The sequence below is a fragment of the Lactuca saligna genome, chromosome 8 (genome assembly GCF_052625555.1).
Source record: "Lactuca saligna cultivar CGN05327 chromosome 8, ASM5262555v1, whole genome shotgun sequence".
NCBI lineage: Eukaryota > Viridiplantae > Streptophyta > Magnoliopsida > Asterales > Asteraceae > Lactuca > Lactuca saligna.
In genome coordinates this window covers 257,742,591-257,769,853 of record NC_136424.1, presented here as the reverse complement: position 1 = coordinate 257,769,853, position 27,263 = coordinate 257,742,591, and positions in this window count along the sequence as shown.

Below are 27,263 nucleotides of genomic sequence, written 5' to 3'. Positions count from 1 at the left end.
AATTCATACCAAAATTAAGTGTTAATACTAGCATGTGATTCACAAATTCATAATCAAATCATATCAGATAACATGTATGGGTATTTTGGAAAAACTTCTTTGAGCTCGGATGATTGCATGCACCATAGCTTTTGTTGTATTAGAAACTTGTTTTCCTTTTTATAACATTTTTCATTTTTGAAAAAACTTTACAAAATCCTCAGTTTGAGTTCAGACACACCCGAGAGTATGTTTGAATCTCTCAAACCGTCCCAAAAGTAAGACCATAAAATTTTTCGTTTTTAGATTAATAAAACATCAAACCATATCATTGTCATAAAACCAAGGTTATCAAAATGTATCGACACATCATCAATATCAGATTAAATCAAAAAACATGTGTAAACATGTAGTGTGGGCTCTACAATCATCCCGAAGTCTTCCCTTTGAAAACAGAAGTACCTAAAACATAAACTGAAATCCTCTTCAGTTTATAGCCCATATCATATTTTATGACAGGTCTGTTTCTAGTGGGATTTTATGAAGGGTATTCTTTGTGTGGTTATATAAGTGGTGTTTAGCAGCTATGCCAAGAGTTTAAAAGCATGTTTACTGTTAAGCTACGTTGTGAGGTGAGTCTTCTCATTGTACTATAGGATGCTAGACTGTCTTTGTGACTCTTGCATATTTATGAATGTTTTTTATGGGTTGGTCCCGATTATATAGGTTGGGCTTGAGGCATGTACGTTGGGTTGGGCCTAATGTTGTTTGGTATATAGTATTTTAGGGAACTCACTAAGCTTTGTGCTTGTGGTTGTGTGTTTAAATGTTTCAGGTACTTCCATTTTAAAAAATTTACCTATGTTTACTTAGAATAGAATTTATTTATAAATGTGGAATTTGGTCCTGTAAAAGTATTTCCGAAGAAATGTTTCATTAATTTATAAACGTTTGGGATGTCATAACTGATACAAAACATAAGCTTAAACATGTCTTACAATATCTTAGACTATCAGTCTACAACTCCTTGAATCGCTCATCGTTCATGTACCTTCATATCATTAACTGAGATACAAAGAAACTGAGTGCGTCAGGTTGGGAAACATGGTGAGTACATAGGGTTTCCAACCCCCAATATTGTATTATTTTAGTTGTATAATCTTCAACATTTAAATATCTCAGTTACCCCATTTTTTTTATCCTCTCTTTATGATTATCCCTAAAGGAACCTTGACATTAGTTATTTATATTTTCCTAAATGATTAGGCAGGGCAATATAATAACATTTTGGACATACCACGGCAGTAAAATAGTACTTTAGGTATGCATGGTAGTATAATAATACTTTGGACATCACACGATAGTATAGTAGTACTTTGGGTAGGAACGGTAGGATAATAATAATTTAGACATCCCACGACAATATAGTAGTACTTTTTGTAGGCACAGCAGTACAGTAGTAATTTGGATAGGAACGTCACTGCTTACTATTTCGTACAACCCTTTACAACCCAATTATATTATTAAGTATAACATATATGATTGGATCAAGTTACAATTTTATCATATTGTATAGATATATTAAACACAACAAAAACAACACATAGAGAATTTAAGCATATAGAATAATTGTATCTATGTGTAGATTGAAAGTAACTATGCACTCACTTGACTTAGGTGAATGACTGGTGATTTTGGCACGGCTTGGTGTTTTATCTTTTCTTCTAACGTGACCTAATATAATCATTACTAACTATTAGTCTAACATTCTTAGTGACTAATGATAGCCTAGACTCCTCACTAATCCCAATTTCTACATTAAGATCTATCAAGTAAGGAACAACCAGGTAGGATCATATCGGAGGTAGGGTATGTTTGTTATACAGAGTATATTGTTTGGAAATCTCACTTTAAACACTTTACTAAATCCAACCTATACATCATCCTCGTAAGTAGATCAACTAGTATAATGACGTGGAATTATTGATAAATCTTATTTATATATTCATCATAACGACTATGACTATCAATATAAATTACACTAAGATAAAGTGAAGTCTAATTTAACTTACAGTGATTTCCTTAGACAAAGTCCAGAAATTTCACTGCCAGAGCTTCTACTTGATAGCTACTACTACTTCAGGGATCGCAGGGCTTGGCCAAAGACTTAAACTAAGGAAAATGGGGCTACAATCGAAGGAAATCGAGATAGAATTATTGGGGATGCGGGAGAGTTGTATGGAGCATGGCGGCTTCTAGAAAGTGCGTATCACGCTTTTTTTGTGCAAGGTGCGCTTGGGAAACTTCAAAAATTCTTAACTTCTTTGTCACACCCCAAAACCGAGAACGGCGGAAACGTTCTTAGGCGGAGGACGTCATGTAATGTATCACAACAATGTAAAGTAGTAAACAAGCAACAACATCATCCATTGCACTAATAGTATAACTTTAATTACAAGTGTGTTCTTTCATAGTATAAAAAAACATAATATATAATCAAAATAAAAGAGGAGTCTTGACTTCTCCGTCTTCACAAAACCTGGTCGTCGTACCTGTCTATTTATGACCTGAGAATACAAGTTATTTTGAAAGCGAGTATCAGCAATAAAGCTGGTAAATTCATAAGTATTAATGTGTCTTTGATTTGTAAAACTGGAAAGTAAAGACTTGTAAACATTTGGAGAAAAATTTGTATAAGTATGAAAATGTTTGTAAGTAATTGAAAACATTTGAAAACCCTAGAAAATCCTTATGATTCCTACTGGTATAAAAAGTAGTCTTCTACCAAGACCTAACTGTTTTGAAAGAAGCCTTCTACAAAGACTAGACTGTTTTGAAAGTAGCCTTCTACCAAGACCAGACTGTACGCCTATTATTACTATTTTCTACCTCATCGATTATGTGAAAATATAGCACATGGTAAAGGTATTAATAATATATTAACCGGATTTTTAATCCATTTGCAATTGTCGTATGCAAAGTGTAAGTATTGTAGTATTTGTAATAGGTGACTACTTTGTACTAATTTTCCTTAATTGAGGGTTAAGGCATAATCTGATGGCTGGAATCCATACTATACGCTCTCTATCAAGAGATTTTGGGAACCAAACACGAACCTGCATTTCTGCAAGCCGTGAACATCCATATTACTATGATCATGTATACCCAATATAATAATCACAATGCAGTAGTGATTCATTGGTATAGTTAGAACCTGAACTTGTTCCATGCTATAGCACCATGTTATGTTAGTTCTGTTATCATGTATTGTAAGCGTATTCGTGTAACCGTATTCATGTCAGCGTATCTATGTAAACGTATTCATGTAAGCGCATCTATGTAAGTGTATGCATGTAAGAGTATCTATGTAAATGTATTCATGTAAGAGTATCTATGTAAACGTAGTCATATAACATGTAATGTATTAGTATAGACTCATGAATGAACTGACTCTTGTGTGATTCCATGTACTTGGAATGGTAAGTAGTATCTCCTAACTACACCTATTAAAGTCACTAGTGACGTACGCGTATAACTGGAAGTATACCTTTGCTACACAAAGGTCCTGAACTGACTAAGGGAACCTTTATACCTATATATGTATACATGATATATATATATATATATATATATATATATATATATATATATATATATATATATATATAATTAATATTTAGACGACATTCGGATGAGCAACCGATGCCCTAAGGCCACATCCCAACGAGGAAAAGGAAATAAAGCGAGCTACCCGTCCTAAGTCCTTTAAACATTATTTATATAACTATACATATCTAGACACGCATTTGACAATGTAAAAGTTTAAAAGAAGTTTTGTAAAACCTTTGAAAATTTTAATACTAAGAAACGATCACTTGATGTTAGTTTATAAAACGATTGAAAGTATTTTGTCTGATAAGATAGTTTAAGTATAAGGAAAAACTTTGTTTGAAAATCCATTTGTAACAGAGTTTGAAAGGAAATTTACAGTATATAAGACAGTTTAATAAAGAGTTGTAAACATGTAAAAACGTTTAAGAAAGTCATTTGAAGAAATCTGTTTGGTAAAACAGTTAATGTATAGTAAATCCATTTGCATGCTAGATATTAATCACATGTGATTGATATAATAACTAAACATGATTCAACTTGTATTCCCCCCCCCCCCCAATAAAGCATTTATAATTAAGGGGTATGAACTCATCTGCAGTGAATAGATCGGATGGAAGTGTCGGATAACTGATTGGTGCCAAGTGAAGAGTTAGACACACACAATGATCCTAATAACATATGAAGACATATGTATATATATAGTTAGTGATTATAACACTAATTATACATGTATAAACATCCTAATGTGAGGAAAACACTTTGGTCAAAGTGTTAGGAGGCTATTGGGTTGCATCTAACGAGTGTATGGTTTCACTATGGAGTTTACACTTCAAATGGTCACCCTATATGTGTTTACAGTTGAGGGACCATTTCCCCCATGAATTTATGGCTGTAAACTCATGAGGTTGGTGTATTTGAGTGTCTCAAGGTCTTATGCCTCATAAAGAAGTGCCCTAGGTTTGAATCAAAGGCTTAGGAAGTGGTTAGGGCTTGAAATGGCACACTTATTGGAGTTTATGGTCCTTGGACCACCTTTGAGAGTTGTTGACCGTAAACCCATGAGTTTACGGTCATAAAATCATGGTTACTCCCACCATTTCGTACTTTGGTTTTCTTAGTTCATGCATGCAAGGTTCTAGCCTCTTGTCCAAGCATTAGAAGGTGTTTAGGGGCATTAAAACACACTTTGGGAGTGTTTACGGTTTTGGGAGATTCTCAAAGAGTAAAATCATGTTCGTTGGGGTTTTTGGTGTTTTTCTAGTGCTAAGCTCATCAAGGAAAGGATCTATGCTAGTTTTCAAGGCTTAGAATGAACTAGGGCACACTTTGGCACCCATTTTAGGGTTTACGGTCCAAGAACACCTTGGATCGTAAACACCTTGTTCTTGGTGTTTCATGGGCGATTTCTTGATATATGGAAATGTAACAAGCCTTAATATACTCTAGGATAGAAGTACTTACCTATGAGAAGATTGGGACAAAAGCTTGAAGATCCTTGGGAAAGAAATCAGGTTTTCTCTAGTTGAAATGGAAGAAATGAAAGGAAAATGGCTAAGTGCCATATATATAGCCCATGGAGTTTATGGTCCAAATGCCATCTGGGCCGTAAACTCCAAACTCTTGGAGTTTTGAGACTTCTAAGATGCACAAAATGCCCTGGAGTATACGTCCTATGTTTACCTCTTGAAGGGTTAAAGCTCAGAATGCTCAAACGGACACCAAACATGATAAAAGGTAGCAGAAATGTGTTTGACTTTCTATGAAGTTTTTGACTGTATAGGATTGAAAATTTCGTGTTGTCACATCATCCCCCCGTTAGAGGGAATTTCATCCCGAAATTAGAATTTAGGAAAGGAGTAGGCATGAATAATCGATAAGGAGGTGGGGATACTTCTTAATCGATTGGTTCTCGCGCTCACAAGTGAATTCGGGTCCTCATTTGGTATCCCAACAAACCTTCACTAATGGGAGGCAATTTTTCCTGGTTTGTCTGACTTCTCAGTCCATGATTACTACGGTTCTTCCACGAAGGCAAGGCTCTCGTTGATCTCGATCTCGTCGAGTGGGATTACAAAGGTACGTTTTCAAGTTCAAGACGTGAAGGGTGAAATGTACATTACTGAGTTCACGGTGTAGGTTAGGTTTTATGAGTTATAGGGCCGATTCGGGTAAGAATCTTGGAGGTCCTAACTCTCTTGGATTTAGCTCTCCACGCTTTCCGAAGCATATCAAGCCTTCCCAGAGTGAGACTTCCAAAAGGATTTGGTCTCTCACTTGGGATTCCAAGGTTTCTTTTTCTTGCTTCTCTTCCCAGTCAAGGGGCACTCCTTTCTGAGTCTAAGTCGTAAGAGGTTCTGTGATTCGCGATGAGTTCTGAATGAACTTTCGACAGTAGGTCAACGAGACCTAGAATTTGGCGAATTCTGTAAGCATCTTTAGTGTTGACAAATTCTCAACCATTTTGATCTTTAGAAGGGTCCTCAAGAATTCCCGCATTACTAATAATGTGTCTTAGGAATTCGATTCTTCAACTCTGAAACTCGTATTTAGAGAACTTTGCATAAAGATTCTCTATTCGTAATGTTTCCATGGTTTGTTGTAGATGCTCTTTATGATTTCCTTCTTTCTACGAGAGTAGATAAGTAAGTCATTTACAAGGACAATGACGAACTGATCCAAGTAAGAATGGCGTAGCCTATTCATTAAGTTCATGAATACTACGGGCATATTGGCCTTATCCGAAGGGTATCACTACGAACTCGTAGCGTCCTCATCGAGTTTGGAAGATTGTCATCGGGACATCCTTCACTAACACTCGCAAGTGGTGATATTCGGATCTTGGGTCCATTTTTGAAATGCACCTCGTTCCTTGCGGTTGATCAACCAATTCATCTATGCGAGCCAGAAGGTAATGATTTCTAATGGAAGTCCTGTCAAGGTCTACACCATGAGGACTTCCCCAGGTGTTACCCATCCTAGTATTTCTCTCGCCCAAGCATGCTAACTGCGGAGTTCTGACGAGATCCGATGCATTAGTGCTGGTATGATTGCAACCATTGAAGTTTGTCCTCTTGAGGAGCTTGGTCTTCTCATTCTATTACTGAGTAGTCGTTAGGCTGTCCAAACGGTTCTTTTATCTCAGTTGGTGTGAGACTGTAGGGCGATCGGGTTACAGGAGCAATGTTGGATTCTAAGTTTGTTCGCATAGCGATGCGATTACTCGTAGTCTTGGGCAGTCTCCGTCCTGAAGTTCATATTAGAAGTCATACATGGTTCATTAGTCGTATTCTCGTGTATACGAGTTGTATATAATTAATATTGAAAAGGTAGTCGAATAAATGATTCTTATTTAACCTCACATCCCAACGAAGAAAAGAGTTAAAGTGGAATCATCAATTCTAAACCTATAGAACCTTGATTATATACCACCCCTGTGTATACATTCTTAAGTGATAGATCAACCATAAAGGTCCTTGGTTTGAACTTGATGTACTGTATGAGTGGCACTTCAGGGAGGTTTGCTGAGGTTTCTTCGGAAGGATAAGAAATATGAGGTACTATACGCATGATTACTTCGGTGTTCTTGAATGACGGCTTCGCTAGAAAGACGTTTTTGAAGAAAGGGATGTGCGCACGAACTGGTATTATGAGGAGCAAAAGGACTCAAGTCGTATGATAATATTGGAAAAACTTGAAAGTAAAGAAACCGGATTTGAACATAAAGGCGTTATAGACAAAACACAACAGTGCGACTTTTAACAGAGTTACGGTACTTTAGAGTAACTGCAGGAATACTGTTGCGAACAAAGTATACTACAAAAGACAAGTATACGCAGCACGAGGGTCCCCTTAACTGACGTGATCTCGCAAAAGATAAGACTCGAGTTGCACTAGTTTTAAACATGTTTTATGGGTATGTTACAACGAAACGCCTTAATTACCTTAACGTGGGTCCGAAGTAGTCTCTCCCGTGGCAGTGGTCCTTAGTATTCTCATATCTGCACTGGAGTTCTTTGTTATCGGACAATCCTTTTTGAGGTATCCAGTCTCGCCACATTGGTGGCATGTCTGAATCGTACTAGCATTGGTGGTGGAAGTGTGGTGTTGAGTCAGAATTATCTGGACACAGGTGTTTTCTTTGTTCATCCACTTTGAAACATTTCTTTTATGTGGTCCGGTTTTACCACCACCATCGTGTTCAGGGCTGATCCCGATGCCAGGGACTTGAGAAATGGGTCATGTTAGTGCTCCATAGCTACGAGCATGATGCCCTACCTTGTAGGAATTGCAGCATTGCATTTCATGACAAGCCCCGTTATGATGAAAGCTACACTTGTTACACTTTGGAAGTTTTCCTTCGTATGGTCTGATTGGTGTTGGGATGGCGGGAATTGCCACTTGTTGTTGTTGTATAGCAAGTCTTTGGGATCTCTTGCGCTCCTTTTGAGCTTGGCGCTTTCGTTTATTCCTCTCAGTTTTTCGGATTTGCAAGTCCATGATTGTTGTCATTTGTTGGCTTCCCGGATTGGTACTACAACCAGAATTGTTGACTCCTTTATCAGTCTTGTTTGCATTGTCAAAGTTGATGTGTACAAGGAAAGCTGTCACAACAGCTGTTACCATGGCTTGTAATGCAGCGGCGTCGATATGAAGGATGGGGGTTTCATCGCTCAGTGGGTTATTTCTGGATGATGACCTGATTCTGTAACACGAAAGAAAAGGGGTTCATGAGTTAATACGGTTGAACCTGTATCATTTTGATTCTGGCTAAGAGATGAGTTATTATACATGAAAACTTAGCTTATACACGTTATGATATAATCAAGATTATACGGATACTATAATGTGTGATCCTACTCTAGTTTCACATCCCAACGAGGAAAAGAAGCAAAGTTAGAAATCTCACATTCTACTTTCTACCAGATCTTCGTTATATATAACTCGGGAATGTATAAGCGAGGAAAGTCATAATAATAACCTTCTTACGAATCCTTTGTGATGAACTAGAATTTCTAGAAAAGGATACAATTAACCGTAGATGTATTTTGATCACTCAACTAAAGAGTAGGAGTATGTTCTCGAAGGTTTGACCTACATCCCTATGATACAGTCCTAGTACGGAGTAGTAGTAAATTTGTAGAATGGTCTCAAGACGTTTTTCGTTCAAGCTGAGGTATTATAGGTTGGTGGATAATATGATCCAACCTTTGAAAGAGTCTTGAAAATGATTCTGGAGTTAAATTACCCTAGTCCAATAACTTAACTAGATTGGGTTTCAGATAGACTCCAATTAAGGTAGGATGAAAGTTTTTGAACAAAGAGTGAAACGACAGTTAGCCGATTGTCAACATCATCGATGTTTAAGATGTAATAATGTTCGGGAAAATTGACTTTGTGTTAGGTCATACATCACATTTGGAGTAGAAAAGTCTTTGACAGCATAAAGACCTAACTAAAAGTACTTACTGTAAAAGATAGTCACATAGAAAACTGCTACACATAACATAGACAGGAACACGATTCTTTAAAACAAAGAAGGAAAGTAAAGTATCTCCTAACGGCGATGATCACCCCTATGGTGAACCCTTAGTTCAGCTAGTTGTCGTTCCATATCAAGCAGGTATCTTTCGTACACTCTGTGGCGTACTCGGAGCTCTATGACTTCGGCTCGAGTTTCAGATAGTACTTGTAGTAGGGTCTCATGGTTTCTCTCAAATCTCTCATGAGTGTGTTCAGGGCAATTGGTGCTGATGGTATGCATTCATGCATTGGTATCAACCTCTGTGATACGATGGAGAGTCGTCCTGCCCTAAATTTCGTTTGGGGCTACTCTACGGATCAGGATTGGTAGAACTATGTCTGCTGAGCTCCCTTCGTTTATGTTGTAGTAGCTTCAGTCTCCATTAAAAGGCATAGGTTGATCTTTCTCTTCGCTCCATGCTTCCAAACATTCTACACAAGGAGGCATCGGGCCATGAAAAGCCAAACGAGGGTTAGGATTTGGAATGGGAGCTACCGGGGGTAGGTTCTCAACCCCGGGTTCGTAGTTATCATTATCCGAAAGGTCTTCGGCATGGTGATCATTCAAAGGGATTGGATGATCATTCTCGGGTTCTTCTCCAAACCATCCAGCATTGCCTTCATTCGGAAGGTACGGATTGCCGCGGGGATGGAGTCCAACCATGTTATCCACGCGAGAATTAGGGTAAGGAAATAACTATTAGACGAACTATCTAGATAATTACTAGAAAATCTTCAGTAGTTACATCACTATTTGTAAAGTGCATACCAATTATATGTAATCAAAACAGGATAGGCCTTCGAATAAGCGACATTAACTCCAAATTCATAAGGAACTGGGGTAAAGCAAAAAATGTCACAGATTCTAAGTCTATAACATCCCAGTTACATATAACCTTAGTGTTTCCACTTAGAAACTATCAACTTAGTAATGAAGATCCTTTTTAGTTCTCAAGTAAGTAATTATGGTAACACAAAATACTCATATAGTATTTTAGACTTAGGTTTTGTTATAATGTTCTCATTGTGGTAGTGTTGGTAAGTTTTTAGACTTGTTGACACATCACAACCATTCTTGGGCATGTGCTAATCACTCCTCGAACTAGCATACTTGATCAGGCTATGCCACTCCCAAGACTGACCATACATCCCGGAGCTTACCTGTGATATTCAACAATTGTAATACTTTTGTTCTTGTCATTGTGACACAGATTTTAGTATGAATGCAGGCACGTATACTTTCTTAAATATTTTATTATTTAGAAGTATAAACACTTGGTCAGAGTCTTTTCAATCCCATTGTATTTATAGTTAGTATATTTTTTATGGGTTGATATACTTAATTCACTATAAACAATGCTCTGATACCAATCTGTCACACCCCAAAACCCAGAACGGCGGAAACGTTCTGGGGCGGAGGATGTCATGTAATGTTTCACAACAATGTAAAGTAGTAAACAGGTAACAACATCATCCATTGCATTAATAGTATAATTTTAATTACAAGTGTGTTCTTTCATAGTATAAGACAACATAATATATAATCAAAATAAAAGAGGAGTCTTGACTTCTCCATCTTTACAAAACCTGGTCATCGTACTTGTCTATTTGTGACCTGAGAATACAAGCTATTTTGAAAGCGAGTATCAGCAATAAAGCTGGTGAAGTCATAAGTATTAATGTGTCTTTGATTTGTAAAACTAGAAAGTAAAGACTTGTAAACATTTGGAGAAAATTTTGTATAAGTATGAAAATGTTTGTGAGTAGCTGAAAACGTTTGAAAACCCAAGAAAATCCCTATGATTCCTACTGGTATAAAAAGTAGTCTTCTACCAAGACCTAACTGTTTTGAAAGTAGCCTTCTACCAAGACCATACTATTTTGAAAGTAGCCTTCTACCAAGACCAGACTGTACGCATATTATTATTATTTTCTACCTCATCGATTATGTGAATAGGGCACATGGTAAAGGTATTAATAATATATTAACCGGATTTTTAATCCATTTGCAATTGTCGTATTCAAAGTGTAAGTACTATAGTATTTGTAATAAGTTACTACTTTGTACTAATTTTCCTTAATTGAGGGTTAAGGCATAATGTGATGGCTAGAACCCATACTATACGCTCTCTATCAAGAGATTTTTGGAACCAAACACAAACCTGCATTTCTGCAAGCTCTGAACATCCACATTACTATGATCATGTATACCCAATATAATAATCACAATGCAGTAGTGATTCATTGCTATAGTTAGTGTTGGATTAATGTCTAAGTCCATAACTATAATTGGTAAGACTTGACCCGACCTGGCATGGTCCATTTGGGTTGCATGGCATCATGCATTTGGATAGACTATAATGAGAGAAATAACACTTAAGGTTTGTTAATATATTATAAGTTCTAATATATTAATAAGGTTATTTAATTATTATTGATCAAGAATTAATTTGGAATTAATTAAGGGATCAAAAGGAGACTAATTAAATATATGGGTTGATTGTGTAAACCATTCCTTCTTATATATGTGGGCTTGTGATCCAAGATTCCTTATGTTGGACTAAGTCCATGGGGTGATCCATGGATACTCCATGGAGGATAAAATCCATGGAGCATAAGGAATGGGTAAAGTTATGAGTTACAAGGTGTAACCCTAATAACCACCATATAAAAGAATCCCATGGCTCAAGAAACCGGCCACTAAAGGGCTAGCAGATTTTGATGAAGTGTGGTTTTCTATCAAGCCATTCCATGTGTATTTTGTGTTGTGTGAACAATTTGAGGTGTCACACTTGGGGCACTAGGCACTCAAGCTTCATGAAGATAATCTACATCTAAGAGGTATGTAATTCTAACTTGATATATTCATTTGAACCAATGTTATTATGCTAGTTAGGATGAATACCTTGGAAAGTTCATATTTGGATGTATAATAGAGAAAACATAGATCCAAGATATTTAGGGTTGCATGTACACTTAGGAGTGTTAGAATGCTCAAAACCCAACAGTGGTATCAGAGCCTAGGCTTGTTTTCTTGTTATACTAGCAAAATTGGCTGAAAAATCGAAGTTTGGAGCTGTCTGCACAGCAGACTCGCCGAGTCCATGAAGGAACTTGACGAGTCCAAGGAAAAAATCATCCAAGTTGCCGAGTTTGTTCATGCACTCGACGAGTTGGACCCCCTGACAGCATATTTTCGATTGTTTTGGCTAGAAATGAACTAGGAACATTACCATAAGCTGTTGTTGGACTTATAAACTTGTTTTTAATGTGGTAATGTTCATGCTAATCCAATTTCAAAGATAATTGTCAATATATTCATGTTTTGTATTAGTTTAAAAGTTATGCTAATTATATGAAAAAGTTTGATGTGAATTATCTTTGTTCTTATGAGTTGCTTAGATTAATAGAAAAAGTTAATTGATTATGTCTTTTCAATCCATTTTAATCTAAGAGTTGATTCTAAAATGTTTTTTTGTAACTTGTCCTCAAGTTATATGAAAAGTCACATTTAAGTTTCATAAAACTCATAAAAGTTGGCAATGGTTACAAAAATGAAGAGTCTTGTCCTCAAGTTATGGAGGTTCAAGAGTCACTTCATTAAGTAATAAAATATGTAACCTTAATTAATTCCATAAGTTACAAAATAAAGGAAAAGTTACATTCTTTTATTAGTTTAAAGTCTTCCATAACTTGTCCTCAAGTTATGGAACTTGAAGAGTCTTTTAATTAAAACTACTTTAAACACATAAATTATGGAATTAATTAGTTTTGAATAGTTTCAAAACTTTACCTCAAGTTTTGGAATTTGAAAAGTTTTCACTTATGAATACTTTAATTCCAAGTTAGCCCTTAAAATTTTAAAAGTTAAAATTCAACACTTATACTTTATAATATTATAAGTTAATAATATTTATATATATGTATAAGAGTAAAGTCAGTCTTACTTTTAGTAGGCCTCATTCATGAAGCTGGTCTATAAGGGGGTATAAGGTTATTGCCTATAAAATGGCAGTTTAATGGGTGTCCACTCTCACCCAAAGTGCAACAAATGCAACTACCATCACCATGGTAATTGCCACGAGATGTACCGTAAGAACTGCGACAGGAAAGGGCACACAACCCGTTTCTGTAAGGCACCAGCGCGGCCATTCACTCAAGTTCCTGGTACTGGAGTAAGCCAAGCATGTTATGGATGTGGAGAAACCGGGCATTTCAAGAGGGACTGCCCCAAGACAAGGAATGTTGGTGGTATTGGGAGAGTGCTGGCGATAGGTCAAAATGAAGCAATAACTGATCCAACAGTAGTTACGGGTACGTTTCTCCTCGACAACATTTATGCATCCATACTCTTTGATTGCGGTGCGGAGAGAAGTTTTGTGAGCCATAAATTCAAACATCTACTTAACCAGAGACCCCAACCACTTAACAAAATATTCACTGTAGAAATGGCTAATGGAAAAACAGAAAGCACAAGTGATATGTACGTCGGGTGCACATTAAATTTAAACGAACACTTATTTCAAATCGACCTTATGCCCATTTCGATAAGAAGTTTTGATATAATCATCGGTATGGACTGGTTGAGTCTTCACCATGCCGACATTCTTTGCCATGAAAAGGCCGTTCGTCTCAATCTTCCCAACGGTGAAAATCTCATCATATATGGAGACAAACCTAGTGCAAAATTACAAATCATCTCCTGTGTTAAAGCACGAAAATATCTTCGCAAGGAGTACCATGCCTTTCTAGCCCACGTAGTAGACCAGAAGAAAGAACCAAGGAACATTAAAGATATTCCAGAAGTCTGCAACTTCCCAAACATTTTCCCAGAAGATCTCCCAGGAATTCCACCGGAACGTCAAGTCGAATTCAGAATCGACTTAATTCCCGGAGCCACCCCAGTAGCAAAGTCACCTTACCGTTTAGCTCCAGCCGAGATGCAGGAACTGTCCAGTCAATTGAACGAGCTGTTGAGCAAGGGATTCATCAGGCCAAGCTTCTCACCATGGGGTGCACCAGTCCTATTCGTGAAAAAGAAGGACGGATCTTTTCGCATGTGCATCGATTATCGAGAACTAAACAAACTGACAATCAAGAACCGATATCCCCTTCCACGTATAGACGATCTTTTCGACCAACTACAAGGAGCGAGCTACTTCTCAAAAATCGACCTAAGATCCGGTTATCACCAACTACGAGTACTGGAAGGAGACATCCCCAAAACGGCCTTCCGAACACGATATGGTCACTACGAGTTTGTAGTAATGCCCTTCGGGTTGACAAACGCTCCAGCAGTGTTCATGGATCTGATGAACCGAGTATGTCGTCCCTTCCTGGACAAATTCGTGCTCGTGTTCATAGATGATATACTCATCTATTCTAGAAACCAGGAAGAACACAGCCAACATCTCCGCCAGGTTCTGGAAACATTAAGGGCAGAGAAACTTTACGCAAAATTTTCCAAGTGCGAATTTTGGATTCGAGAGGTGGATTTTCTAGGACACGTTGTAAGCAAGGAAGGAATACACGTGGATCCCTCGAAGATCAAGGCAATAGAGAATTGGACGATTCCAAGAACCCCTACAGAGATCCGACAATTTTTAGGACTCGCCGGGTATTACCGAAGGTTCATACAGAATTTTTCCAAGATTGCCAAGCCACTCACCACACTAACTTAGAAAAATGTGACCTTCGACTGGGGAGAAAAACAAGATGCCGCATTTCAAATGCTAAAACGAGCATTATGTAGTGCGCCCATCCTAACCCTGCCAGAAGGGACGGAGGACTTCGTGGTCTATTGTGATGCATCAAACCAAGGACTCGGGTGTGTCCTGATGCAACGAGGGAAGGTCATCGCCTATGCCTCAAGACAACTAAAGACGCATGAAGTGAACTACACAACGCACGATCTTGAGCTAGGAGCAGTCGTCTTCGCTCTAAAGATATGGAGACACTACCTCTACGGCACAAAATGCACGATCTTCACTGACCATAAAAGCCTTCAACATATCCTCAACCAGAAAGAACTCAACATGAGACAAAGACGGTGGGTAGAGCTACTAAGTGATTACGAATGCAAAATTCGATATCACCCCGGAAAGGCTAATGTAGTGGCTGATGCACTCAGTCGGAAGGAATACTCAGGTCGCCGAGTGAAGTCCCTAACTATGACGATCCATTCCCACCTGTCCACACAAATCAAGGAAGCCCAAATAGAAGCCTTGAAATCTGAAAATGTGGCAGGAGAAACCCTAAGGGGAATGGATAAGAATCTTGAAACCAAGAACGACGGAGTTCGTTATTTCATGGATCGAATATGGACACCAAAGTTTGGTGGATTCAGAGAAATCGTCATGGACGAAGCCCATAAAACACGATACTCCATACATCCTGGCTCCGACAAGATGTATCTCGACCTCAAGAAGTTGTACTGGTGGCCGAACATGAAAGCCGAAATTGCTACCTACGTGAGTAAATGTCTGACGTGCGCTAAGGTCAAAATAGAATACCAAAAGCCTTCAGGCTTATTACAACAACCAGAAATACCCGAATGGAAGTGGGAGCGGATAACTATGGATTTCATAACCAAGTTACCCAAAACGACAAACGGACTCGACACCATTTGGGTAATTGTCGACAGGTTAACTAAATCAGCGCATTTCCTACCGATCAAAGAGACGGATAAATTGGAGAAGTTAACAAGGACATACCTCAGGGAAATTGTACGACTGCACGGTGTGCCCGTATCCATTATCTCGGACCGAGATAGTAGATTCACCTCAAGATTCTGGCAGTCGCTACAAAAAGCTTTGGGGACAAGACTAGACATGAGTACCGCCTATCACCCTCAAACCGACAGCCAGAGCGAGAGAACCATACAAACCCTAGAAGACATGCTGAGAGCCTACGTAATCGATTTTGGCAAAGCATGGGACACGCATCTACCCTTGGTCGAGTTCTCGTACAACAATAGCTACCACACCAGTATCAAAGCTGCCCCGTTCGAAGCCCTCTATGGCCGCAAGTGCAGGTCACCTTTATGCTGGGCCGAAGTGGGAGACACCCAACTAGCAAAAGGACAAGCAACTGACAACACACTTACTAGGCCAGAAATCATACGGGAAACTACGGAGAAGATTGTTCAAATCCGAGAACGTCTAAAGGCATCAAGGGATAGACAAAAGAGTTATGCAGATAAGAGACGAAAACCCTTGGAATTCCAAGTTGGAGACCGTGTCCTACTAAAAGTCTCGCCTTGGAAAGGATTGATACGCTTCGGAAAACGTGGGAAACTGAACCCCAGGTACATCGGGCCATTCGAGATCCTTGTCAGGATCGGTCCAGTGGCTTACAAACTTAGACTACCTCAGGAACTCCACAACGTACACCCTACCTTTCACGTATCAAACCTAAAGAAATGCTTATCCGACGAGACCCTTGTCGTCCCTCTAGACGAAATTGCAATAAATGAAAACCTTCAATTTGTAGAGGAACCAGTAGAGATCATGGATCGGGAAGTCAAAAGGACTAAACAAAGCCGCATACCTATCGTAAAGGTCCGCTAGAACGCCAAGCGAGGACCTGAATACACCTGGGAACGAGAGGATCAAATGAAACAAAAGTACCCGCATCTTTTTCCTAATTTGTAATATCTATCTTAGATTAAATTTTGGGACGAAATTCCCTTAACAGGGGGATGATGTGACAACCCTATTTTTCCCAAAAGCATTGTAAACACTCTAAAGCTAAAAACAACGAAATTAACCTCGAAAATAAAGTGTTCAGGTATCTAAGTTGGGATGCATCGAATATTAGATATCATGCCCAGGTTTCCAAAAACATAAAGAACACTCAAAACCGAGTTATATTGAAGAAATTATAACCACTCGTATAATTACGACACGACGTTAAAACATAATTTGACGTAAAAAGTGGAATCTCAATAAAATACATTTTAGCCTTAAAGTATCTAAACAAAAGTCGTAGATCTCGTTGAAAGATGAGCGTGCATAAAAAGATCGCCCAAATTGGACCTCGTATGAAGAAGTTACGAATTTTCAAAGTTTCGTAACAGTAGTAGAGGGCTAAAAACTCGGATTAAAGATCGAGCGTTATTTAGCTATCGCCACCTAAACGGAAGTTGAAGATCTCCTCGGTGGTAATAAAACAATCAAAAGACAAACGAAAACCGACGTCGAATAAAGAACCTATGAAATTTTAACGAACTTTAGGAGGCCCGGCCTATTAAAATTATATCATTAAAAATAAAGTCAAAACTAGCCGACGGAGTCTAAATGAAAGTTGTAGAGCATAATCTCACCTACGCGTGGATATAAAGAATGCGAAAAACGGAGCTCGTACGCGAAAGTTACGGAATTTAGAAGTTGGAAGCAGGGATTACGCCCCGCGTACTCTGGGAGTACGCCCCGCGTACTAGACCCAGAGTCGAGTCCCATCGGCCCGCCCAAGCTACGCCTAGTTAGCCAGGAGTCGTAAGCCATGACGCATTATTACGCCCCGCGTAACCGAAGTACGCCCCGCGTACTCCGGAAGTACGCGCCGCGTACGAGGATCTTCAGCCCTATAAATAGAGGGCATAAAACTCGAGTTTTGGCACACCTTCACAATTTCTCAGCATTTCTCCCTGTTCCATAGACCATTTTATTGCCTTGGTTTCCGCACTCAAGCCCCCGATGAAAGATTTACGTTGCAGAGATCCCCGAAGAGCCCGACGACGCAACTATCCGCGATCGAAACTCTGCTCAACTCTAGCCCCTCTCTTCAAACTTAACGAGTGAGTTCATACCCCTACTTTTCAATTCTTTTTCATGTTTTAGGGGGGAAATACAAGTACATTACACGTTAAAAGTATCGTTTTATAAACATAAATGCAATTTCTAACTTCGAATATCGATACAAACATCTTATGTATACAAGGACGTTTATATCACTAAGTTATTTCTACGAAATGGAACATACTATCTGAAAAACTATAATGGGTATAGTTAGCAAGTCAATCCTACATTTTATACAATCTGAACGAAACACTTTCAAAAGAAGTAAGGTTATTTCATTGTAAATCTATTTATACTAGTCAATGTGAGATATTTAAACTTCAACGTACATTTTTGTATGCAATTCAAGTCCTGTATTATATACCATAATCTCTTGGAGGGAGAGCGTGATACTTGTGTATAGATCTATACGGGATTGACGATCCCGCACCTAAACTACTAGCTATAGTTAGACCGGCAGGTCTGGGGTGACAAATGTCATAACACTGCAACACTTGAAGAATGTTGTTACAGGCCGTCAGTGTCATTAGTATGGTTATAAAACTCACATGAAAAGTATAAAACAAGATTGATTTACGAGATTCATATGTGCATCGCAGTTTTCCTACATTATATTTTCATACAAAATTATTGTTATCATTTGTTTATAAAAGTTACTAACACATTCCAACTTTGGAAACTCTTTCATTTTACAAGAAAATATTGGATTTTCTAAAAACCTCGTTTACCAATTTACTACCAGAAGGGATATACTTTTCAACTCGAAACACTCATGAACTCACCAACTTAATTGTTGACACTTTTCAAAAACCACTTGTATTTCTCAGGGAATCAGTGATACGGGTAAACTACCAGCTTTTGGGAGAAGGAACACAAAGGATGTTTTTATCATTAAACATTTATCATCATATTGTAATATTCTTTTGTTAACATGTATAACGCAACAATATACGTTTTCATTTTATATATATGATGGTTGTGTTACTTTCTTTACAATATTCAATTGTTGTGATACTACGTGAAGTCATCCACCCCCGAATGTTTCCGCCATTCTGGTTTGGGGGTGTGACAGATCAACTTCCTAAGACTTATGGACAGTGACAATAATGACATTGGATATCCAGTAAAGCTCTCTCTTCCCAATGGAAAGGGATCGGCTATAGTCAACTCGGTTGACCAAATGGTAAAGAGAAAGGCTAAGTCTGTGATAGTCTCATGTTCCATTACCAAAGCGTCCATATGTTAAATTACCAAAGGAAGGGGCATTGGTTGTGAAGCTGCCAATTTACCTAAGGATGTTAAAGTCAATAAATTTGACTCTACTTCAGGTAAAGTCCACTATCTAACTCTGCTAAGTTTCTACTCTGAGATTCTTGATACATGATGTGACTGGGTCACATGGTGATATTTTAAGAATCAAAGAATAGTGAAGAAACTTAAAGAAAGAATATGCTGAATTTGATAGCGTGGATGGATTTCTATCACATAGTTTGACGATCGGATTCTTGAGCTACTTCTTTGGAGTTATGATATATTGCTTAGGAATACATAGCAACAAAGTTTTCATGTGCTTTTGCACTGTAAGGATATTTTTTCCGCGTAGTTTTTAAAATAAAAGAAAATTTTTTATTTTATTTATTTTAAAATATCCTTACAATGGCATTTGTGAAAAATTTTGCTGCTTATAAGATTCCATTAATAGCAAGAGTGGAAATATGAAATTGATTCTTTCATTTGTGGTAATGTCTAAATTTACCAAATAAGGAAAGATCCTCGTCACCCAAGTTTCAATTGGACCGGAACTTGGAATCATGCAAGTTGTATAGCATGATAAATGAGAATTTTTCATCTTTGGAAAATTAAGACAAGTTCCTTGTTCACATGTATATGTGAGTCAAGTGAAGGACTAAGGGATTGAGTACGCATTCTTGTGTGCTGGTCAAGTCCACCACAAAAGATCGATAAGATTATTCTATTAGAAATCACAAGAGATAATCAAAGCCTGCAGATGCTTACACGGGGAAGATTACTTTTGTATGAAAGTGATACTGAATCTTCTTCTATTTCTTCACTAAACAAGTTACAAAAGCTTGCAATTTATAGACTCTGCTACATTTAAAACTAAAATAAAGTGCTTTAACAACTACTAAATGTATAACTGAAACTTTATTACCAGGTTAATCATAATATGATAACCGTTTATTCCTTTATTGAATTAAACTCAAAATTAAATCAGAATTAATTCCAACACTCCCTTTTAATCCTGATTTGTGTCGTGCAGATCCTTAACTCCCAACATGTTTTTCATTTCGACATATTTCACTCGTGGGAGTGCTTTAGCCAAAATATCATCCTTTTGTCCTTCTCCACTTATGTGCCCAACGCAGATTAGTCCTTTCTCAACACATTCTCGAATGAAATGATACCGGGTGTCGATATGTTTACTTCTGCCATGGAACACAGGATTTTTCATTAGCTTGATTGCTGACTTGTTGTCCACCAGTAACTTGACTTTTCCTGCTTCTTTGATGGTTCAATCCTTCAACAAACTTTTCAACCATAGTGCTTGGCAGGCTGCTGCTGTCGCAACCATAAATTCAGCTTCACAAGAGGATAGAGCTATTGTACGTTGTTTTTGGGAACACCACGTGATCAAGTTACCGTAGAAGTAAAATGTTGTTCTTGTAGTACCTTTCCAATCATCCCGATCCATGTTGTGACTTTTGTCGCTATACCCAATCAGCTTTCCATCTCCACCTGGTCTGTACACCAAGCCATGATTAATTGTGCCCTTTATATATCTCAAAATCTGCTTTACAGCTTTGAGATGACTGACTCTTGGTGTTTCCTTTTACCTACTAACCACTCCAACAGAATATGCAAGATCTGGTCTCGTATGTATTAGATATTGTAAGCTTCCAATAAGATGTCGATATTCAGTGGTGTTTGCCAATTCCCCCTCTTCATCCTTTGTTAAGGATAGCTTCGGTTCCATAGGGTACTTTGATTCATTGCAGTCATCCATCCCGAAGAGTTTTAAATTTTTCATTGCATATCCTGCTTGACCAATTGCAATCCCATCTTTACTTTGTTGCACTTTGATGCCTAAGTAATAAGAAAGCTTCCCCAGATCACTCATATCGAACATATTCTGCATCCTATTCTTGAACTCACCTATCTTTTCTTCACTTGAGCCTGTAACGATCAAATCATCGACATATATTCTAACTATAAGCGTGTACCCTGACTTTTGAAGCTTGTACACGGCTTGTTCTTGAGGACATCTTTGGAATCCCAAATCTTTGAGTGACTAGTCAAGCCGGATGTTCCATGCCCTTGGCGCCTGTTGCAGCCTATAAAGGGCTTTGTTTAGACGATAGACTAAGTGTTCCTTCCCTTTAATCACAAAGCCGTCCGGTTGGGATACGTAAACTTCTTCTTGTAACTCGCCATTCAAGAAAGCTGATTTTACATCTAAGTGATGAACTCTCCATCTCTCCTTAGCTGCTAAAGCTAGTAACAGTCGGATGGTTTCCAAACGTGCTACCGGTTCGAAGACCTCTTCAAAGTCTACCCCTTTCTATTGTACATAGCCCTTCACGACCAATCGGGCCTTATGTTTTCTAATGTTCCCATTTGTATCACTTTTTAGTTTAAACACCCACTTTAATCCTACTGGTTTTTACCCTTTCGGAAGATAGGCTAGTCTCTAAGTTAGATTCTTATTAATTGAATCAAGTTCCTGTTGGATAAGGTGTCTAAGTCCATAACTATTTCTGGTATGTACTTGACCCGACCCGGCATGGTCCATTTGGGTTGCATGGCACCATGCAATTGGATAGACTAAATGAGAGAAATAACACTTGGAGATTATTAATATATTATAAGTTCTAATATATTAATAATATTATTTGATTAGTTTGATCAAGAATTAATTTAGAATTAATTAAGTGATCAAAAGATAACTAATTAAATATATGGGTTGATTATGCAAATCATCCATATCTTGTATAGTGGGCTAAAAGGATCCATGGACTATCAAGTTGGGTTCCACCCATAGGATGCTCCATGGATGCTCCATGGGAGTTACAAACCCATGGGTCATGGAAATGAAGAGTCATGACACATTAGGGTTTAACCCTAGATGTGTCAACACTATATAAGTAACATATTCTCCACCCAAAATCGGCTACACTAAGAATCAAGAGGGCTTGGCCGATTTTGAGAAGTGAGTATTCTCTCATAAGTTCTTCCAAGAGCATTTGGTGTTGTGTGAAGCATTTGAGGCATCACACTTGGGGTGCTAGGCTCAGAAGGTTTCAAGGAACACAAGCAACAACAAGGTAAGTTATTCTATCTATACTTTATGTCAAAATTATTCCCCATGTATGCTAGATAGGAATATAACCTTGGAATTCAACTTTGCATGACAATTAGACAAACATAGATCCAAGGTTATTAGGGTTGCATGTACACTTAGGAAGTGTTAGAATGCTCAAAACCCATCAGTGGTATCAGATCCTAGGCTTGTTTGTTCTTATTTGTGCTTAAAAGTTGAAAACAGAATCGGAAATTTTGCTGTCTGCAAATGGACTCGTCGAGTCTATAGGGGGGACTCGTCGAGTCCATGAGTATCTTCAACCAACTCGGCGAGTCAGTTTATGCACTCGGCGAATAGGGTCGAATGAGTGCAGAATTTCGATTCAGTTGCTGGAAAATGAATTAGAAACATTACCCTAAACTGTTTTGGTAATTGAAAACTTGTTTTTGGTGGTGTAATGTCTTTGCTAATTCATTTACAACAACTAGTTATCAAAATTACAAAGTTTTATGTAATTTTTGATTTTGTTCATATTCATGTTCTTGTTCTTATGATGTTTTAGATGATCATAGGAATTATTTGTAACCTATTTGGTAGTTTAATTCTTGATCATAATGTGTTTTAATGGAGTCCATAACTTATCCTTAAGTTATGGAAAACCAAGAGTCACACTTGAGTTAAAACCATTAAGAAAACACAAGAGTTAGAAAAATGAAGAGTCTTCATTTTATTACTCTATTAAACTCATAAGTTACAAGAAATGAAAAGTTTTGAAAGTTACAAAACTTGCCCTCAAGTTTTGGAACAAGTAAAGTTAAGTTAAAACTTTAAGTTCCGACCCCTAGAATTTTAAAAGTTAAAATTCAACCCTTCTACTTATATTATGATGATCTAATAATTTTATATATATATATATATATATATATATATATATATATATATATATATATATATATATATATATCTGTATAAGAATAAAGTCGTCTTACCACTAGTACGCCTCATTCACGAAGCCGGTCTATAAGGTGGGTATAAGGTTGTTGCCTATAAAATGGTGACTTAATGGGTGTATATTCTCACCCACCGCTTGCTTGACTGGTGGAGGGTCATTAGCCGAACGGGTAAGACAAGGACTTATAAATTCTCATTCAAAGTATGATGAATATAATAAAGTAACTAAATGTTTATTAAATTCCCAATCTTAGTTACTTTAGGAAAAATGTGAATAAGGTGCTAATCCCTGAAATTACACTTTACACTTTGTCTGAGTCGTTGGTGGAGCGTGTGTGGTTAACCGGCACACTAACTTGGACTTAACAAGGTAGGTAGAGGGTGACTTAAGGTTTATTATAGTATCGGTGGAGCGTGTGTGGTTTACCGGCACATCGATTGAGTGATAAACTTCAAGGGTACCAAGTGATTTGCATGATTACTTCACACCTCGTTTTGTGATCCTCGGCATCCCAGTCACAAAACCTGGAGGGCACTCCCGAGATTGAAACATGCCTTTGAAAAGTTCATTGGATCTCAAAGAATCTAGGAATTTCTAAAACCAATAAAACTAAATATCTAATATTTCGGTTTTCGTGGTGGAAATTGGTGAATCGTCATTCACCTACCTTTCAAATATGGTATAGCTTAGATTACGGCATACCTCTTCTAAGTTATATTATATTGTGATTGGATCCTAGCCTTAATATTACATTTGGGTGTTTTATTAAGGACTCTCTTAAATCTATACTAAACTTGTTCTTCTCTTTTAGATGTCTTCAAATAATGCTTCTGGCTCGAATCCTAATGGCTCCTTTACTCTTATGAGTTTGTGCGGGAAAGTCACCTTTGATGGATCCAACTTCAATAAATGGATCAGAAACATCAGGATGATTACCCGCTACGAGGACAAAGAATATGTCCTTGACAAGGAGCTTAAGGAAATTGATGAGTCCACTGCAACTCCCCAGGAGATCGCTGACTTTCATACTCATGAAAGAGATGCAACCAAGGTGGCTTGCATTATGTTGGCCACCATGACAGCTGAACTCCAAAAGTCTTATGAAGATTTCTACCCTTATGAAATGCACCAAGATTTGATGGAAAGATACCATCAAAGTGCACGACAAGAGAGGTACGAAGTCATCTACTCCATGATAACAACCATGATGAAGGACGGAGAGTCCGTCACGAGCCACATGCAGAAAATGCAAAGGTATGTGGATCGTTTGCTGAAGCTCAATGTGAACTTCCCTGAGGAGCTTGCAATAGATATCATTTTGCACTCCTTACCATCGTGCTATGATCAATTCCGCATGACATATCACATGAACAAGGAAGAGGTCACCCTCAGCAAACTTCAGGGACTTCTCAAGACCGCAGAAACAGGTCTTAAGGGGAAGTCGGTTGCTATCACTCCTACTCCAGACTCAACTCCGGTCTTGGCAATCGGGCAAAGTCGAGGGAGGAAGAGAAAGAGATCTTCGAAGGGTACCAAGGCTCGGACCCTTGATAGCTCTTCTTCAAGTGGAACCAAGAAAGGTTTCATTACTCCTTCTTCTGACCCAAAAGAGGCTGAATGCTTCTATTACCATGAAAAAGCTCATTGGAAGCGGAACTGCCCAAAGTACCAGCACGATGTGAAGGATGGGAAAGTCAAACCCAACCATGCAGGTATTTACACTATCATTTCTAATAACTCACCCCATTCGAAATCTTGGGTCCTTGATACCGGTTGTGGTATTCATATTTGTTGTGACTTGCAGGGACTAGGAAGAAGTGAGAATGTGGAGCAAGGAAGAATAAACTTAATCATGGGGAATAGGAAAGTTACACCTGTCACCAAGATTGGAGTTTATACTTTATCGCTAAGTAGTGGGTTAAATTTAGATTTGAATAAATGTTGTTATTCGCCAGAAATGGCAAGAAATATTATTTCCTTTCATGCATTGTACAAACAAGGTTTCACCTTTTCGTTTGATAATGAAGTTGGTTCGATTAATGCTTTCTTAATAATGTTCTGTATTTTAAAGCATTACCTTGTGATGGTGTGTATGAAGTTGTATCTATTGTAGATAACTTAGGAAATAATGTTTTGTGTATTGATTCTACTAATAATAATAACTTGGATAAAGCATCATTATGGCATTGTCATCTTGGACATATAAGCAAGAAACGCATAGGCCAACTCCAAAAGGATGGAGTCTTGGAGTCGTTTGACCTAAAGTCAAATGATAGTTGCGAATCATGCTTACTTGGAAAAGTGACAAAGTCACCCTTCACAGGCTCGTGTGAAAGGGGTGAAGGTTTGTTGGACCTTATACACACGGATGTGTGTGGACCATTCAAACATGCCACAAGGGATGCTAATCGTTATTATTTGACTTTTACCGATGATTACAGTAGATATGGATATGTCTACTTAATCAAGCATAAGTCAGAGGCTTTCGAGAAGTTTAAGGAATTTAAACAGGAAGTCGAGAATCAATTGGGCAGGAACATTAAGATGCTTCGATCCGATCGAGGTGGTGAGTATCTTAGTTCAGAGTTCCTCGACTATCTAAGGGAATGTCGGATTGTCTCAGAATTGACACCTCCCAGGACACCGCAGTTGAATGGTGTGGCTGAGAGGCATAATCGAACCTTGTTGGACATGGTTCGTTCCATGATGATTCGAGCTTCGCTACCAATCTCATTCTGGGGGTATGCCTTAGAGACTGCCGCCCATATCCTTAATCTAGTCCCTACAAAGAAAGTTGCCAAAACTCCTCACGAGATGTGGACTGGTAAAGTACCTAAACTAGACCACATCAAGATTTGGGGATGCGAGACTTTCGTGAGACGCGAGACTCATGATAAGCTCGAACCCCGAAGCGAGAGGTGTATTTTCATCGGCTACCCACAGCAATCCTGTGGTTACCTCTTCTACAGACCTAGTGACAATGTGGTCTTTGTAGCAAGAAGAGGAGTCTTTCGAGAAAGAGAGTTTATAAGCCAAGGAGACAGTGGGAGGCAAGTTGATCTTGAAGAAATTCAAGAGTCAAGTGGTGAAGGAACTTCAAACTCTAGCCCTCAACTTGAGGAGGAAACTCCTGTTGAGCCAATTGAAGAATCTGTACCTCTGAGGCGTTCCACGAGAGTTAGGAGTGCACCTGAGCATTACTATGGATTCCATATTACTGCAGAAGGTGAGACACTTATTAATGATGAGACACTAGTAAGTCAAGATGACCCTAACAGCTACGAGGAAGCCATGGCAGGCCCCGAGTCTGCTAAATGGAAAGAGGCTATGGATAGCAAGATACAATCCATGTATGACAATCAAGTTTGGAACTTGGTTGAGAACGTACCAGGTCGAAAGACTGTAGGGTGCAAATGGGTCTTCAAGAAGAAGACCGACATGGATGGTAAATTACACACTTATAAGGCTAGACTGGTTGCAAAGGGCTTCTCTCAAATTCCTGGAGTGGATTATGATGAGACCTTTTTTCCGGTAGCCAAGATTAAGTCTATTCGGGTTCTGTTAGCCATAGCCGCATTTCATGACTATGAAATTTGGCAAATGGATGTCAAAACCGCTTTCCTTAATGGGAAATTGGCTGAAGATGTTTACATGAGTCAGCCAGAGGGTTTTGTCAGTAACGAGTACCCTAATAGAGTGTGTAAGCTTGAGAAATCCATTTATGGATTAAAGCAAGCACCTCGCAGATGGAATCTTTGCTTTGATGAAAAGGTCAAGGAATTTGGCTTTTCTAGGAGTGAAGATGAATCTTGTGTATATGTCAAGGCTAGTGGGAGTATAGTTAGCTTTTTGGTATTATATGTGGATGACATACTACTCATAGGAAACGACATTCCAACCCTGCAGGAAGTAAAGTCCTGGCTTGGAAAGTGTTTCGCTATGAAGGACCTTGGTGAAGCTGCCTATATTTTGGGGATAAGGATCTTGAAAGATCGGAGTAAAAGACTAATTGGACTTAGTCAAAGTACCTACTTGGAGAAGGTTCTGAAGAGATTCAGAATGCAAGACTCCAAGAAAGGAG